This window comes from Sapajus apella, unplaced genomic scaffold (genome assembly GCF_009761245.1).
Source record: "Sapajus apella isolate SASKATOON/1434 unplaced genomic scaffold, GSC_monkey_1.0 scaffold134, whole genome shotgun sequence".
Classification (NCBI taxonomy): Eukaryota; Metazoa; Chordata; class Mammalia; order Primates; family Cebidae; genus Sapajus; species Sapajus apella.
In genome coordinates this window covers 794,819-810,584 of record NW_022437074.1, presented here as the reverse complement: position 1 = coordinate 810,584, position 15,766 = coordinate 794,819, and the positions used below count along the sequence as shown (strand labels likewise).

The 15,766-nt window shown below is 46.0% G+C and overlaps 1 long non-coding RNA gene and 1 pseudogene across 1 annotated transcript; one reads left to right on the top strand and one right to left on the bottom strand.

Annotated features, from left to right (window-relative positions):
• Positions 1–7,829: 7,829 nt before the first annotated feature.
• Positions 7,830–15,389, bottom strand: LOC116539838. Its single transcript, XR_004264212.1, has 2 exons — positions 15,215–15,389; positions 7,830–8,620 (listed from the first exon to the last, which is right to left on the bottom strand). It is a non-coding gene; the product is annotated as an uncharacterized LOC116539838 (long non-coding RNA).
• Positions 8,100–8,206, top strand: LOC116539866 (annotated as a pseudogene).
• Positions 15,390–15,766: the final 377 nt, after the last annotated feature.

Sequence of the window (15,766 nt, the reverse complement as noted above, 5' to 3'; positions counted from 1 at the left end):
CTGAGTTTAAGTCATAGAGTGAGACCCTAAATACATATATAAGTAAAATATATTTAAAGCAATTAAAATTTCTACTACTACTGTAGTATAACACAGCTAAATTCAAAACAGTCTTCTGAACAAAGTAGAATATTTTTCAAACAATAATCATAAGCTACATGCTGCCGCCCACTTGCTTAATATACATCCCTGGCCCACACAACTCGCTGCCCTCAGCCCTGACTCAGTCAACTATCTACCTCTGGCCCTACTGCCCGTCTACACCCCATGTAAACCCCCGCACTGTCTACTGCGTGCCCCATTCCACTCATTAACTCCACACTTATTAACTTACCTTCCCCAAGCACATACCTGCTCACAAACTACCTCTCATTCCAAGTAACATAAATATAAAGTCATTGTCAAAAGCATTGACATACTTGCAGTACTCTGCTTTTCCCTGCAGAAATACTGACTGTCCTCTCTTTTACTGAAATCTTTTGTGACTCTCAGGTAAATTCCAGTTTTTTTCATCTAAAAGTTTTATGGTTTCTGTTGGCTCATTGTTCTTTTATATTTGCTGTTGCGAACAAAATATTTTCCATTACATATTCAACATTATTACTGCAGCATACAGAAAAACAACTGATTTTTACACACTTTGTTTCTATGTTGAGACCACTTCTCTGAACTCTTGCTTCTAAGTTTGTGAAATGATTCTTGTGAGTCTTCTCTCAAAATGTTTTCAGATTTAGGAAAAGTTGTTGGAATCACAGCAAAAAGAGTGGTGCTGAACAGAGGTGGAAGGAACCAGGAGTGAGGCTTGTCCTTCATGGTTCCACCCCCTGGCCTAGCCTCTGGGTCACACCTTTCGTTAGGGGTGCCCTTCCAGTTCCCCTGTCTCTCTGGGTCGAGCAAGCCCAGGGTGCTTTCCTGGCAATCTGGATCACATCAGTGGGTCACCACATCAGTGGGCCCTTCTTACTTAAAAGCTGTCTGACAGCTAACCTGTGGACTGATCATTCTGTAACAGATCTACCTACACGCCTAAGGCATCGCTGCCTTTGAAGAACTGAGGTTCGCTGCATCCTAAGCCAGCCAAGGCCTCCTCCAGCTGCTGCGTGTCCACGGCACAGGCACCTGACGCACTGTGGGCCATAAGAGGTAAGGTGCTGTTTTAGAGAAGCCACCTAGTTCTTGAAATGCACTGATGGAAAGACATGGCCTCATCTTCTCTGTGGATTGTGCCATGTTTGATGGGAGTGCATACTTGAGGCCACCATCTTGACACCAGGAAAGGAGGGGACCTGAGGCACAGCAGTCATGGGGGGGCATGCAGGACCTGCCAGGAGCATTGCCGAGAAGTGGAGCCAGAGCCTGACGCCTCCGGGACTTCCTTCCACTTCACTCCTTGCCCTGGGCATGGCCAATGGTCTTCAGTGTAGACAGGAAAAGCATCCACACTGATCATCCGAAGGATGCAGAATCAGTACTATCACAAAAGGCTTCTTGCAAGGACTCATCATTCAGCAAATTATTTACCACTAACTAGGCACCAGGACTCTGTTTACCTCTTTATCCAAATCAACAATATTCCCAAGGCCAAAGACATAAAGGAGGAGATGCAGTGGACATAACCACAGACTTTCAAAATGCCTTCAAGACAAAATTATTTTCTAAAAATAGCCAGATCAGAAGTCAAGTGAAAACTGGAGAAAGTATATTACAAAGAATCTAATGAAAACCTAATTTCCTTATGACATTAAAAAAACTTATCACATCAATAGCAAAACGTAAAACAAAAACCTAACAGAAAGAAAATAAGCAAGGGACATGATAAGATACAATCCTAAATAGATAAATACATAAATAAATGACTTTAAATAAGTTCTTAGCAATTTCAACTGCACATTTTAAAATTCATGAACTATTTAGTATAAGAGATCCTTTTCACCTATCCAAGCAAAAATTCTCTACCAGCTTGATCATACACAATATTTGCAGTGTTGAAGGGAAGTTACCCTCATACACTGTTAGAGGTCAACAGGAGCCACCTCTTTGGATTTTGAACTTTGTCAAATACGTAAGCACACAACCAATGACCCAGCTATTGTCATTTTAGAAACGTGTTTCACGGATAAACTTATTCATTTTAAATAACTGATTTAATAAGTCATCGTAGGGCACCGTTTATTTGACAAGAATATTTATTGTCTACTTGAATTCAGAGGTTTTGGCACTGTGCAAGGCACTCATGGGTTATCTATAGATATGAATAAATAACATCCCATCAGACAGCTACGGACAGAATTATTCTCTGGAATTTTTTCCTCCAAGTATCGTCAATGTGGTGCAAGAGCATGAAACAAATAATGAGAGAAAATTCTAAAGCGAGAAGAAATAGAAAACTCAACGCTAACTCAAGAAGTTTGGTCGCTTTACCTCATCCTGACTCTAGATGGCAGCATCCGCTCACTTCCCCCCAGCTGGGAGGCCATCCATCGCCCGAGGCAGCCCCGTGCAGAGTGAAATTGAACCTTTTGAAAGTAGGAGGATCTGTCGGGCGCAGGCATCTGTTCCAGCCCCACGAGCGGTTAGGAGGATTCTCCCCACTTGAACGAACTCACAGAGGCAGCTAGCTGACCCCACTTTGGTCCATTTACTCCATACATATAAGCCAGGGTAACAGCATTTGTTTCTTTTCTTTTAATATTTATTTGTTTATTTTGGTGGAGGAGAGCTGTGATGTGTTTGGTTATGAGGTTATGAGCTAGAAAAATGCTAGATACTGTATCTCCTGCTTGCTTCCAAAGCTCAACCACGGATAGGCACTGCCTTGACTTAACTGGGCTTCAAAAACACTCATCAGCAAAAACACCCGAGTAAGATGTCCCAAGGGAAGCACCTCCACCTCGGGACACACCCCAGGCAACAGCGGGAGGGGCCCGCGTGCAGGGCAGCTCCTCCAGGGCCCGTGGAGAGAGCAGGGTCTCCCTGCCACGCTTGGGGTGGAGGCGGTGCTGTGCCCAGCTCCCCTGCGGTCCACCTAGAATCCTCAGCTTTAAAACTCTATTCGCAGCCTAGGAGGAAAAGAAAGCACTGCGAAGAGAAAACAGACAAGAAGGCCAAAATTCAGGTTATGGAAAAAGAGAAATGAATCCTCACAGAAGCAATTTAGACTAGAGGCTTGCAGAGCTCAGGGTTATCCAGAAGAAATGAGATTTCCCATAAGCATAAAACCTATGGTATGGAAATGAAAATGATTGAAGAAGTGTGTATGTATCTCTGTCTCTGCCTGTCTCTGATCTCTGTCTCTGTATCTCTGTCTCTATTTCTGTCTCTCTGTCTCTGATCTCTGTCTCTATCTCTGTCTCTGTCTGCCTCTGTCTCTGTATCTCCATCTCTGTCTTTCTATCTCTTTCTTTCTGTCTCTCTACGTCTCTGATCTCGGTCTCTGTATCTCAGTATCTCTCTGTAGCTCTCTCTGTCTCTATCTTTCCGCCTCTCTGCCTCTCTCTCTGACTCTGTCTCTCCGTCTCTCTCCCACATATGCACACACTCCAAACAAAATGTAGGGCAGGAGAGCTGGATAAATTACTGCACATGTGCTGAGGGAAAAGGCAGATTGATAGGCAGGAGTGGCTAAAAAGCAACCCTGCGATCCCATTGCCAGCAAATCTGCCACTCAAGTTTCTCATCTCATCAGGGCTGGGAAGGAACAGAAGGCTCCACTGTGGTGCTGGCTGTGGGTTTATATGCTGCGGATCCCCGGGGACTGGACCCGGGGCTGTTCTGCAGAAGGCAATTGAAGAAACCACACAAGTGGAGGAAGGTAACAGATGGAAAGAATGCGTCTAAGCAGTTTTCACGCAGGGTTGGGAAAATGAAGCATCTACAGAGGAAAAGGACATGTTTCACAGGCTCAAGGATTTGAGTTTAAGCTGCAATAAAGATGAGAAACAGATAAGGAATTTCCCCAGCTGTTTTTTCTACAGAAATCAGTGTGAAGATCTGAAGGGCTTCGGGACTGACAGCAACTTCCAAGCCACTTCAAGCCACTCCCCATCAAAATGAGGTGAATATCCAAAATATTTCCTCCCTGGAGAGAACTTCTGACAGGATTAGGGAAATGTGAGTTTAGCGACCAAACCAGGACGTGCTGGGAAGCCTCTCCATTCAGTGTGCCTTCCTTCCTCTTCCCCCAACCCACCATCATCACCTGCGAGGTGTGGGCCTTGCAGTGAGATTGAGATTTTCACCCAGCTTTCTTCCTTGAGTCTAAGTGAAGATTGCTCTGTAGACATTAGAATCCACGCGCATAAAAGGCTACGTTGCAGGGGCTGAGGAGGCCGGTGCCATCCCGGGAGCCACATGGCAGAGCCCTCAGAGGAGCTGAGCGAAAGAGCTTCTAGCAAAACTGCAGTTGCCTGGGGGGACTGGCACTAAGATTACCAGAATGCAGCTTTAAGTATAACCTGGATAGGAGTAATTAAGCTTAATATTGCAGAAACAGTATTTTAAAGAAAAAAGATGGACATACGGCCCAACGAAGAGTTTTTTCTGATTTGCAGATTTATGAGTGAAAGTCTTCAAACGAGCCTTGAAGGAAGGAAGGAAAGAAGACAACAGAGGGCATGCTAACAAGCGGATTCCTCTGTGGGCAGCTGGGGCCCCCTCTGGCTGGGCCTCCAGGACACTGGAGGGGCTGCCTCTCCTGAAGGCATGGATGCTGGGCACTTGTCTCTGGCTCATGGCAGCTGTTCTGGTGGCTAGTCCTGATGGTGTCAAGTGCCCTGCACTTCTGGAAAATTACAAGCATGAAACGGAGCAAAAAAGCCCGTGGTAGGGAACCTCAGGTGACTGGAGTATAGACCTTCAGAGGGTTCTGGAAGGGCCGCTCCTGAAAGACTCTTTGCAGCAGCATCTACTATGCACCCATGTAAGGGAGCAGGCTGCATGGTTATTATAGAGTGCCACAATCTCCCCAGCTACCAACAGTCAAGATGGTCCTAGAGCTAGCCAGAGGTACCGTGGACTGGCTGGTTCGCCGTGGTACAGTGGATTGGTTTGGCTGCATTTAAAGCTGGCCCCAGTCCCAGGAAAAAGAGAGAGGCCTGCCTGGCTCTGCTGCCGCCTTCCGAGAAGGGTTGCTCTGTTTCTCTAACAGCTGGTTGGATTCATCTAGATAATTTCCACTCTGCCTTTTTGTCAGCAGATATCTTTAGCTGTAATTTTGACCCTGGGTCGCCAAGTTTACCACTCACCAAGATGAAAAGTGGCAGTGTATTTTTCTGCCAGCCAGCCTGGAGGCTGCCAGCAGCACCGCTCAGCCAAGGGTTTTAACCTTGGATGTTAGCGAGAGATGACCCACAGGGCGGCAAGCAAGGGGCAGTGTGGCTGCCTTCTTATTTCTCGTGCTGTCTGGGAGTTTTCATAAATTCAAGCTAGCTTGAAATTGTGTACATCATGTTTATGCGCAGAATAAAAAACCTCCACCATGATGATAATTAACTTGGTGATTTACACAGATACTTTCACCTTCTTTATTTAATCTGAATTCAAATCTGCCCATACACTTGTCTCTCTCTAAATCTAATATTTGAAGGTCAATTTACAAACAGCGTGTGTCATCGTACGAATTCTTGCCACATGGCACCATCTGAGTCCATCTCCCAATCCCCTTTGAAAATCCAAGACAAATTTCCCTGATGGTTTGCCTTTCTACAGTCTGATAATAAGATGATCTCTAAACAGAGTTTATAACATAATCATTTTGAGATTAAAAATATCAGTCTTACATTTTGTTTCACAATGGCTGCTCCTTAAAAACCAATCCAGTTTGCTTTATTTATTGTCTTATTTGCTATAAATCTACAGCCAATTATAGCAGTTTCTCATACATTGCCCATCAAAAATGCTATACTATTTCAGCTTCTCAACTGATAGATACTCTCATAAGAAAATTAGAAAGCTCCCAACAACGTGTCTCATAGATGATTACCATGTCCTCATTTCCAAATGACAGTCATCTAAGGAAGTAAAGGGACTGAATGTGGAGTTTTATGTATGTGATGAAGAATGTTACTTTCAAAGTACAGATGCGCCCAATTTACAATGGGGTTATGTCATGATACACCCATCATTAAGTTGAAACTATCCAAGTCAAAAATGCATTCAACACACCTAACCTACAGAACCTCATAGCTTAGCCTCGCCTGCCTTAAACATGCTCAGAACACGCACATCAGCCTACAGTGGGGTAGTCATAGCACCCTGTACATTATCAGCTATTTGCCCTCATGATCATGTGGCTGACTGGGAGCTCCGGCTCAATGTCTACCCAGCATTCTGAGTATTGTAACCCATATCACTAGTTCTAGAAAGATCAAAATTAAAAATTTGAAGTACTATTTTTACTAAATGCATATTGCTTTTGCACCATCATAACGTCAAAAAATCCTAAGCTGAACTACTGTAACCATCTGTAGTTGCTAACTGATTGGCGAGGCAGGACAACAAAGACATATGTCTAAATAAACGAGAGGTTTTCTGGAGCGTCCCCATTTACTTTTTCAAAATATTTAGCAAAATATCATACATGTATTAAGCACTTTTCTGGGTGCTGCGAAACAGAGAAAAGGTCTTGGCTTTTGCTGTCAAACAGGGAAGATGTTTCAGAAAGGGGGATGCACGTGCAAAGGCACATAGGAATGAAATCACCATCTTCAAATCCGGCTTCCATTCTGCTGGGGTGTAAAGAGGAGGGCAGGAGTAGCAGAGGTGAGGCCGAGCAGGTGGGCAAGATATTGAGAAAGTCAATCCCACGAGCCCTTGGACGAGCCTGGTTGATATGCTCCCGGCACTGAGCGGCCACAGAATATGTGTGAGAGTGGCCAGCGTTTGACCTGAGAAAGTCACTGTAACTATGGTGTGGAGTGAAGCAAGATGCTTGGTGTATGCTCATTGCTATGGTCCAGAGGATAGGTGGCAAGAAGGTGGGAAAGAGACATGGGACCTGTGAGGCACATCAGGCAGGCTGGAGGGACAATCGGATTCTCAGATTCAGAAAGAGCCAAATCCAGGATAAGGCTCAGGTTTCTGGCTTAGGTAAGAGGTGCATGGTAAGGCACTTTGTGGAAATGGAGAGAGAAGGAACTGGTGAAGAAGTCAATGTGTTGACTCGACAGCCCCAGGGGCTTTCGAGTCCATGGCACACTGGGGCTCCAAGGAAATATCTATGTGAGAAATGCAGAACTTTCCTCTGTAGAAAGAGGAGAGGAGAGAGGGCTGAAGACAGAGCCCGTCATTCACAGGTGCCCACAAAGGAAACTGAAAAAGGGCCACCCTTGGCCGAGGAGACAGTCATGGACTAAACCTTGCCAATCGTGATGGAAACATGACCCGCCCATCATCAGGCTTCACCCATCATCCAGGAATGAACCGCTCTTTTTCTCTTACACCTCAACCCAGTTTTTCTTCCCCAGAGTGGAAGTAACTCCCAGACCTCAGAGCTTTCATCTCTAAGCATGGGAGTGTGCAGCTCCAGAAGACAGGGACTCTCTTTTAAAAAGCATGACCTTAGTTTCCCTCCATTTCGTGGGTCTCTGTCACATTTTCATCACCTCAAGGGACTTCTTTAGCACCTGCGATCTGTTTTCTTATGAAAGGAGGATTCAGCCATGACTCTTTGTTGTTTATGTTTATGATTATGGCATGAGTATTTTAGTAACAAGAATCTTCCTGAACATGTTGGCAGGAGCCAGGAGCCAGCATCGCTGTATAGCATCTGTTGTTTTTGCAAAGTGGTCAAAAATGGCCTGTTCTCACTCTGATCTGCCTCCTTTCCTTTCATTTTTAATTGACAAATGATAATTGTGCATATTGATGGGATACAATGTGACGTTTTGATCTATGCCTACATTGTAGAAAGATTTAGTCAAGCCAATTAACATACCTATCACCTCACCAACATATTTTGTTGTGATGAGGATGTTAAAAATTTATTCTTTTAACAATTTTGAAATAGGCAACACATTATTATCAGCTGTGATCTTCTGCTTTTATCTGGACCTTCTCCTCTCTGTTCTCATCATCCCTGTCTGGCTGTATTTGGATTCTCCTTCCAGTGTTTGCCTCCCTGTGGTTGTGTTTTAGACAGCAGCTTCCTTGTTAGTGTAATGCAGCCTGTTTCTTGTATGGATTGCTCTAAGGGACCTTGGAGAGAAGCCTTTCAGGTGTATGTTCATGTCTCTGACCTTGCACTACCCCAGTGTAGGCTCCACACAGGCATGCAAGGTGCCTTTGGAAAGGCCTGGGGCACTGTGGCCAGGGTTCACATTGGCTGAGTTATCATGTCCATCGCACCAAGCTGCAGAACAAGGAGCATGTGATTGAGGCCCTGTGCAGGGCCAAGTTCAAGTTCCCTGGCTGCCAGAAGATCCACATCTCAAAGAAGTGCAGCTTCACCAAGTTCAATGCAGATGAATTTGAAGACATGGTGGCTGAGAAGCGGCTCATCCCAGATGGCTCTGGGGGTCAAGTACATCCCCAGTCGTGGCCCTCTGGACAAGTGATGGGCCGTGCACTCATGAGGGCTTCCACTGTGCTGCCCCCTCTTAATATTCACCAATAAATTTACTTCCTGTCCAAAAAAACAAAAAAGAAGGGAGCTGAATTCCTTGATCAGGAGAGTGTATAGGCCCAGCTTCTCCCGCACCTTCAGGCTGATCACATCAGAGCCTGTAGAACAGGAACGCTGCCAACGCCCCCACAAGTGCCTGCTTGACCTGACCCACCTCCCACGGTGACAGCTGGAGGACAAGGAGCCACACCCCAGTGCAGCTGGCAGCCCCTCCTCTCCCTTCCGTTCCCTTCCCTCTGCTTCCTCCACACAAGCACTCATGCCACATTGGTCCTGGGGCTGCAGGTGTTCCCATCCTGAGTGCTTGTATTCAGGGCATGTGGGGTTCCTTACCACTCACTTGGCTCTCTGGGTGATGTTGTCTGAGTGTCTTTGGTTGTGCTATCCTAAGTGCTTTGTTTGTTTTTATGGGCAGATCCTGGAAATTCAACCCTACCAGGTTGGCCCTGCCATCCTTCCAGAATCCTCTCTAGATGAGGGCACAGGAGAGAGGAGAGAGCAGTGTGAGATGCTAAGAGAATTAATTAACACAAGTGCTGGCCGGGCGCAGTGGCTCACATCTGTAATTCCAGCACTTTGGGAGGCCAAGGTGAGCAGATCACCTGAGGTCAGGAATTCAATACCAGCCTGGCCAACATGGTGAAACCCCAACTATACCAAAAATACAAAAATTAGCTGGGCATGGTGGTGCATGCCTGTAGTCCCAGCTACTTGGGAGGCTGAGGCAAGAGAATCACTTAAACCTGGGAAGCAAAGGTTACGGTGAGCTGAGATCATGCCACTGCACTCTAGCCCAGGCATTAGAGCCAGACTCCATCTCAAAAAAAACAACAACAAAAAACATACAAGTACCATAAAAGGCTTACATTTTTCCAATTAAGCCCAGCCTAAAACTGCTTCTTTATATATTTTAAGTTTGTCCTAAAGGCTTCTACATCCATGGTGAATTATAACCAAACTGGATCTGTAAACAGGCTGTCACTGACTCTTCTCAGCAGCTGAGGCTCCGCCAAGCACAGGTGTCCAACTGCTCAAGCCATGTTCAAATAATGCAAGCACCAGCTACAACCAATACAGCTGTCTCTGTGCCTCACCTTCTTTTTTGCTCTGTTACCCAGGCTGGAGTGCAATGGCATTATCTCAGCTCACTCTAGCCTCTGCCTCCTAGGTTCAAGCAATTGTCCTGCCTCAGCCTGGGACTACAGGCATGTGCCACCATGGCCAGCTAATTTTTTGCATTTTGGATAGAGACGGGGTTTCACCATGTTAGCCAGGATGGTCTCGATCTCCTGACCTCATGATCTGCCTGCCTCAGCCTCCCAAAGTGCTGGGATTACAGGCGTGAGCCACCATACCTGGCCCTGCCTTCTCTTTTCTAACCATGAATGTTATCTCACCATGCAGCAGCCCTGAAGGCACTCTGAATCTATTCTGGTTGGGGGCCTGTCCCACTGGAACATAGCTCAACTATGTTACATTTACTGTGTCTACAGTTTTTCTTTCAACCCTCTTTCCAGCTAAGATACTATTGCTTAATGTCTATATCCACCACCGCCACCAGTTGATAAACTTTTTGAGAGAAGCTATCATATTTCATTCAGCTTTCTATCTCCAGAGCCTACTGTGGCACCCATCATGTAGGAGAGACACAATCAAACTGGGTGCATTGAATTAAAGTAATATTTCTTGCTGGAAACTGTGAATCTACCCTTTTTTTTTTCTACTGGGGCTAAACAACTGCTAGGAAATCAAAGATGGGTCAAGTTCCTATTTATTTATAGTTCCAAACAGATTTTCTTTTCCTGAAGGGAAGGAAGAGTATAATAGACAAAAGAGACCTGAGGTTACGTAATCAAGGAATTAAAATTTAAAAGACCCTAACTTAGTGATGGTGGCTTCCTGTTTTAGAAAATTAATTGGTGCAAACCTTTTCAAAAATTGCCCATTAAAAAGTCAGTGCAGCCAGACATGGTGGCTCATGCCTGTAATCTCAGTACTTTAGGAGGTCAAGGTAGGTGGATCACCTGAGGTCAGGAATTCAAGACCAGCCTGGCCAACAGGCAAAACCCTATCTTTACTAAAAATACAAAAATTAGCCAGGCATGGTGGCGCGTGCCTGTAATCTCAGCTACTCAGCAGGCTGAGACAGGAGAATCACTTGAATCCAGGAGGCAGCAGTTGTAGTAAACCGAGATCACACCACTGCACTCCAGCTTGGGTGATAGAACAAGACTTCCTCTCAAAAAAACTTCTGTGCAAAAATGATAGCAGTTATTATAATTCCTTTTGTTTCACTGCTACTATGCAGTCTCCAAACTGGCTTTGCATAGATCATCTGATGGGAGGCTCACGACATTTGCGTGAAGTTGGTGGCGAGTGAGATGAGCTACAATAATGCTAAGAGTTAATAGCTCTCAAGGGACCAGGTATGGATTCAGATTCAGTCTTCCTGGCACAGCAGACTACCTCTAAAACCTTGTTCACATAGCATAATCTCCACCCTTCCACTAGGTCAAAAATTGTCAGGAGAGCTGGAGACCGGCAAGCCAAAGCCCCAGCTGTGGCTCATGGCAAGCCTTGACCCAGTTCCTGTCAGGGAACAAGCAAGGCCTGGACCCTCAGTCCAGGGACGCCAGAGGAGAGACTGGTTCATTTTTCCTTCTTCCAATCTCTGCATTTTATTTGTCCGCACAGATATCACTCATTTTAGCTAGAGAAGCTTTTACTAGCAACTGTAACTTTTAGAGAAGTTTTGCAATAAAAACAATTTCTTTTCTTCTCAAAATGTGCAAGACACCCACCCCCATTTTCCCTGCCAATTATAAAACTGAGGTCTTCTTAGCAGAGAAGAAGAAGGGCAAGAATGGCTATTTGGAAAGCAAAGGACAATCTCTGTCATCTGTGTCCTATAAAAAAGTGCTTCTCAAACTTGAAAGAGATGAGGATCCTATTGAAATGCAGATTCTGACTCAGGAGATCCATGGAAGAGTTCCAGAGGCTGCAAGTCTCACAGCCTCCCAGGTGCCGTCAATCTTGTGGACCATATTGGTGTAGCAAGGCTCTAACCAGCAGCTGTCAGACTTAAGTGAAATCAGAATCATCTGGAGGCCTGGTTAGTGCTCAGATTTCTGGTCCCACCCTAGAGTAGCTGATCCAGTAGGTCAGGGGTGGGGCTTGGAAATTTGCATGTATGGCAAGCTCCCAGGTGATGCCAATGCTGCCAATCAAGGCACACACTTTGATAACCACAGGTCTGCTGTATTGGTTAATAATGGTTGTCAATCTTAAATAATGAGATTCAGAAAATATGTTAAATTTAGAATTTATTCAGGTGCAAAGCTTGAGGACAAGAAACACCAAACACCGCGAAACACCAAACACCGCGAAACACCAAGCAACACCGCGAAACACCAAGCACCGCGAAACACCAAACAAACACCGCGAAACACCAAACCGATGGGGTCAGTGTTCCAAAGTGGAGGGGTTAAGATTTCACTTAGATGGAAATTTTAGCAGGATTGCAACCTTTTCCATACACTACAGTGATCTGATTGATTACATATTGTTACATTCTAAAAAAAATTATTACTCCATGAGAAGGGGTAGTGATCTGAGGAGGGCTTATCTCTGGCACCATTTGGTCTTGATTATGAATGGAGAAAGCAAGGCAGGTTGCAGCTGCGTGACGCGTGACTCAGCCTGCACAGCCACATTCCTCTCATGGCTCAGGATAGTTTAAAATTCCAACAGCTTAAGTTTGAATTCTTTCAAGTTTTTATTTAATTTCACATGCTTAACGGCTATTTGCATGCTCATTTTCAGTTCTGAAGATGGAAAATTCTTAAATATTCACACTAATCAACCTCTACTTGAAACACCATAGGAACTGGAAATGTATGCATATTTATCTTCATACCCACATGGACAGTGGTGTATTGTAGCACTGGGTGTGAAGGGGAGTATTCATTTTCTTGGAGTTGTCAGTTAATAAATAATTACCTGTTTGTATCAGCTACAGTAAAATACTACATTTAGTAGCCTTTACAGTCATTCTACTGAGTTATATCAAGTTCAAAAGATGATGCCAGGCGGCCTATACCCACAAAGTGCTCAGGTAGGTGTTTCTTCGAAGATGAAGGTGCAGTTTTTCTGCACACCACCTGGGGGCAGCAGTGCTACCTGTATTTTACAACTGAAACAGAAACTAAATAAAACGTGAAAGTCAGTATCCAGCTATTGCTTTAGCAAAACTGCGTGGCCTGCATAAGAGCATAAAAATTATAGTGCATCGCAATTTGCCAGGTAATAACAGTTCCAGAGTTGAAATGTCTGAACTTGATGGGCGTGTAAGAAATAAATAAGTCTTAAAATTTCATACGTCTTAGCAAACATGTTATTTAAAATAAATGTCATAGGAATCCAATTGAAAATATTAATAAACTATGTATTTGTCATTTTGTGCAGATCACAAATATCTGCTGTGAGCAATGCCTTCAGTCACTTGCCTGAACTAGATCTGGTGCTGCCCTGAGAGGTCACTTGTGCTTCTTCCTGCTGAGGGGTGGGCATTCTTTTGCTCACACCCATCCTATCCTGGGCTTAGAGATAATCCTGTTTGTTCCTTGCCATCGCTTTAAAATCTTTATATTCCTTCTCCTGCCCTCCTCATGTCCCCCATAATCCCTGCCTAAAGGAAAAGCTTTGTGGCCCATGCTGTAGACTGTGGCACCAACCCCAACCCTTAGAGGTCACCTCTGAGGCCACTGGCCTCATTCCCTGAAGATCTCAGCACCTGGCCACTTAGCAGTCTGTCTCCCTAGCACTGCTTCTGCTGTAATTCATTAGGTGTGCATATTCCCATGGATAGTCCCTCCAATGCCTGGCCCTTCAGTGGCTCCCTCCTCTCCTCCAGGCTCCTGCTGTCCACAGGATTCCAGGAGCCACTTTCCGTCACATCATAGACAGCGTCATGATCATAACTGTGACCCTTGGTAATCTGTGTCAAGCATCCCACCCCCAACCCCACCTCCTATTTTCCGGCCATGCGCCTCCACCTCAACAAAAGTTTGATCCCCCGGGACCTACACCTCCCTGATGCTGGATTTGCAATGGTCCCTCCCTTCCTCCTTATCCTCGATTCCCTCCACACCAGCTTGGATTCCAGAGACCACCATTAATCCTTCCCCTCCATGTGCATTCAGTGCTTTTGCCCATTCTCCCACAGTCATATGAGCCAGGAAAAACCCCAAACCCCATGAAACCCAACTGTCAGTCCCTCACCGCATCCTTGCACCTGAATATACTGGAGAAAAACTCCCACCTGGTCTACTGGCCACACTTGAATGTAGGACTGCTGACCTCAAGAGGGCCCTCTGAGCTACCTGGAAATCCTGGGTTCACCGGTCACTTTAGTCTCCCTCAATCCTAGGAGACTATGTCATTCCTATTCCTCTCCCCGCAAACTTTCAACCCTTCTCCCAGCCTCACTCTCATCTGATGACCTAACTTGCTTTTTCACTGAGAAAACCAATCAACAAACGTCATCAGCATCTACTCACCTTCCCGTGTCTAGACCCACATCTGGCCTTCCCTCCTTTTACTGCAGACGAACTGTTTGTGCCAACTGTTCATGAACCGACCGAGGCCAAATCTTCTGGGGCACTAAATCCATCCCTTTTTGCTGTCTCAATTCTCTCCTCTTCCTCCAGGGCATCACGGGATCTCCCCTCTCCTGGATCACCCAGCCAGGATGAAAACAAGCAGGCACTTATCTCATCCTGGGAAAAAGATAGGAATGAAAGGAGGGAGGGAAATAGGGAAGAAGGGAAGGAAGAGAAGCAGGGAGGGAAGGAGGGAGGTGAGAGGAAGTGAGGGAGGGAGGGGAGAGGGAGGAAATTGGAAGGAAGGAAGGAAGGAAGGAAGGAAGGAAGGAAGGAAGGAAGGAAGGAAGGAAGGAAAGAAGGAAGGAAGGAAAGAGGGAGGGAGAGACAAGAGAGGAAGGGAAGGAAGCCTTTCTAAACCTCACACTCCAGTTTCTGCTCTGTATCTCCTTTGGGTCCTCTTTAAAGAAAACCTTCTTAAAGAGTTCTCTATACATGTCACTTCCACCTCCTTGCCTCCCATTTCTCTGAAAATCGCTCTGTTCAAGCTGTTACTCCCACTGCTCCGCCAAATCTGCCCTGGTCGCAGCCCCCACTGCCCCACACACAGCTGAAATCAGCCCCGCGGTGACTGGCCTCCCACAGCGCTGGGCACAGCTGGCAGCCAGCTCTCTGTTGAAAGGCTCCATTCCCCCGACTTTCAAAACAACGTTCCTTCCTGACTCTCCTCTTGCCTCCTGAAAGCTCTTTCCCCAGTCACTCCTCATCTCCCTGAGTGTTCTCAGCGCCAGAGTGCAGCCTTGGTCTCTTCTCCCTTCTGCTCGCACCTTGTCCCTGAGTGATAGCTTCTGCCTCCTGGCTCTCATTGCTGTCCTCTATTGACAACGACTGAATGGAGTCTTTACCCTGGAGCCCTCCCTCTTAACGTGCGTCTGCAGCCTCCTACGCAACGTCTCCTTTCAGAAACTACCCCCAGTTCTACATGGGCTTAAACCTGTTTCTTGTAGTCTTCTCCATCCTGGTGGATGACAGCAATATCCTTGGGCCAGGGGTCCTCTCCACATCAATCCTCCGCACATTCTCCCAGCTCTGTCTCAAAGGAGCACCTTCTCCCCACCTCCCGAGCCCCACTTTGTCCTGGTTTATCATAACTGCCTTGTGCCTGCTTCTTCCTGTCCCAGCCCTACCCCGCAGGCTGTCCTCAAGAAAGCAACAACCAAGAGCTTCTAAAAATGCAAGTCACCCATGTTGCCCTGCTGAAACCCCTCCCAGCTCATCTCCCTTAGGGCTGAAGTGGGAGTTCTAACTGTGAGCCAGTCTTGCAGAACCTCGTAGCCTTCCCCGTCTCCCTGGCCTCTCTCACCTGTTTCCTGCTTCTCTCTCTAGCCGTGCTCCCCATGTTCCTTTCTCAAGCTCCGACCCCTCCAGGGCTCTCCTCCCACATCTTAACAGGCTCCCACCCCTATAAAAAATTACCATAGACTAGAGGCTTAACAGACACGGGCTGGGGGCGGTGGCTCAGCCTGTAATCCCAGCACTTTGCGAG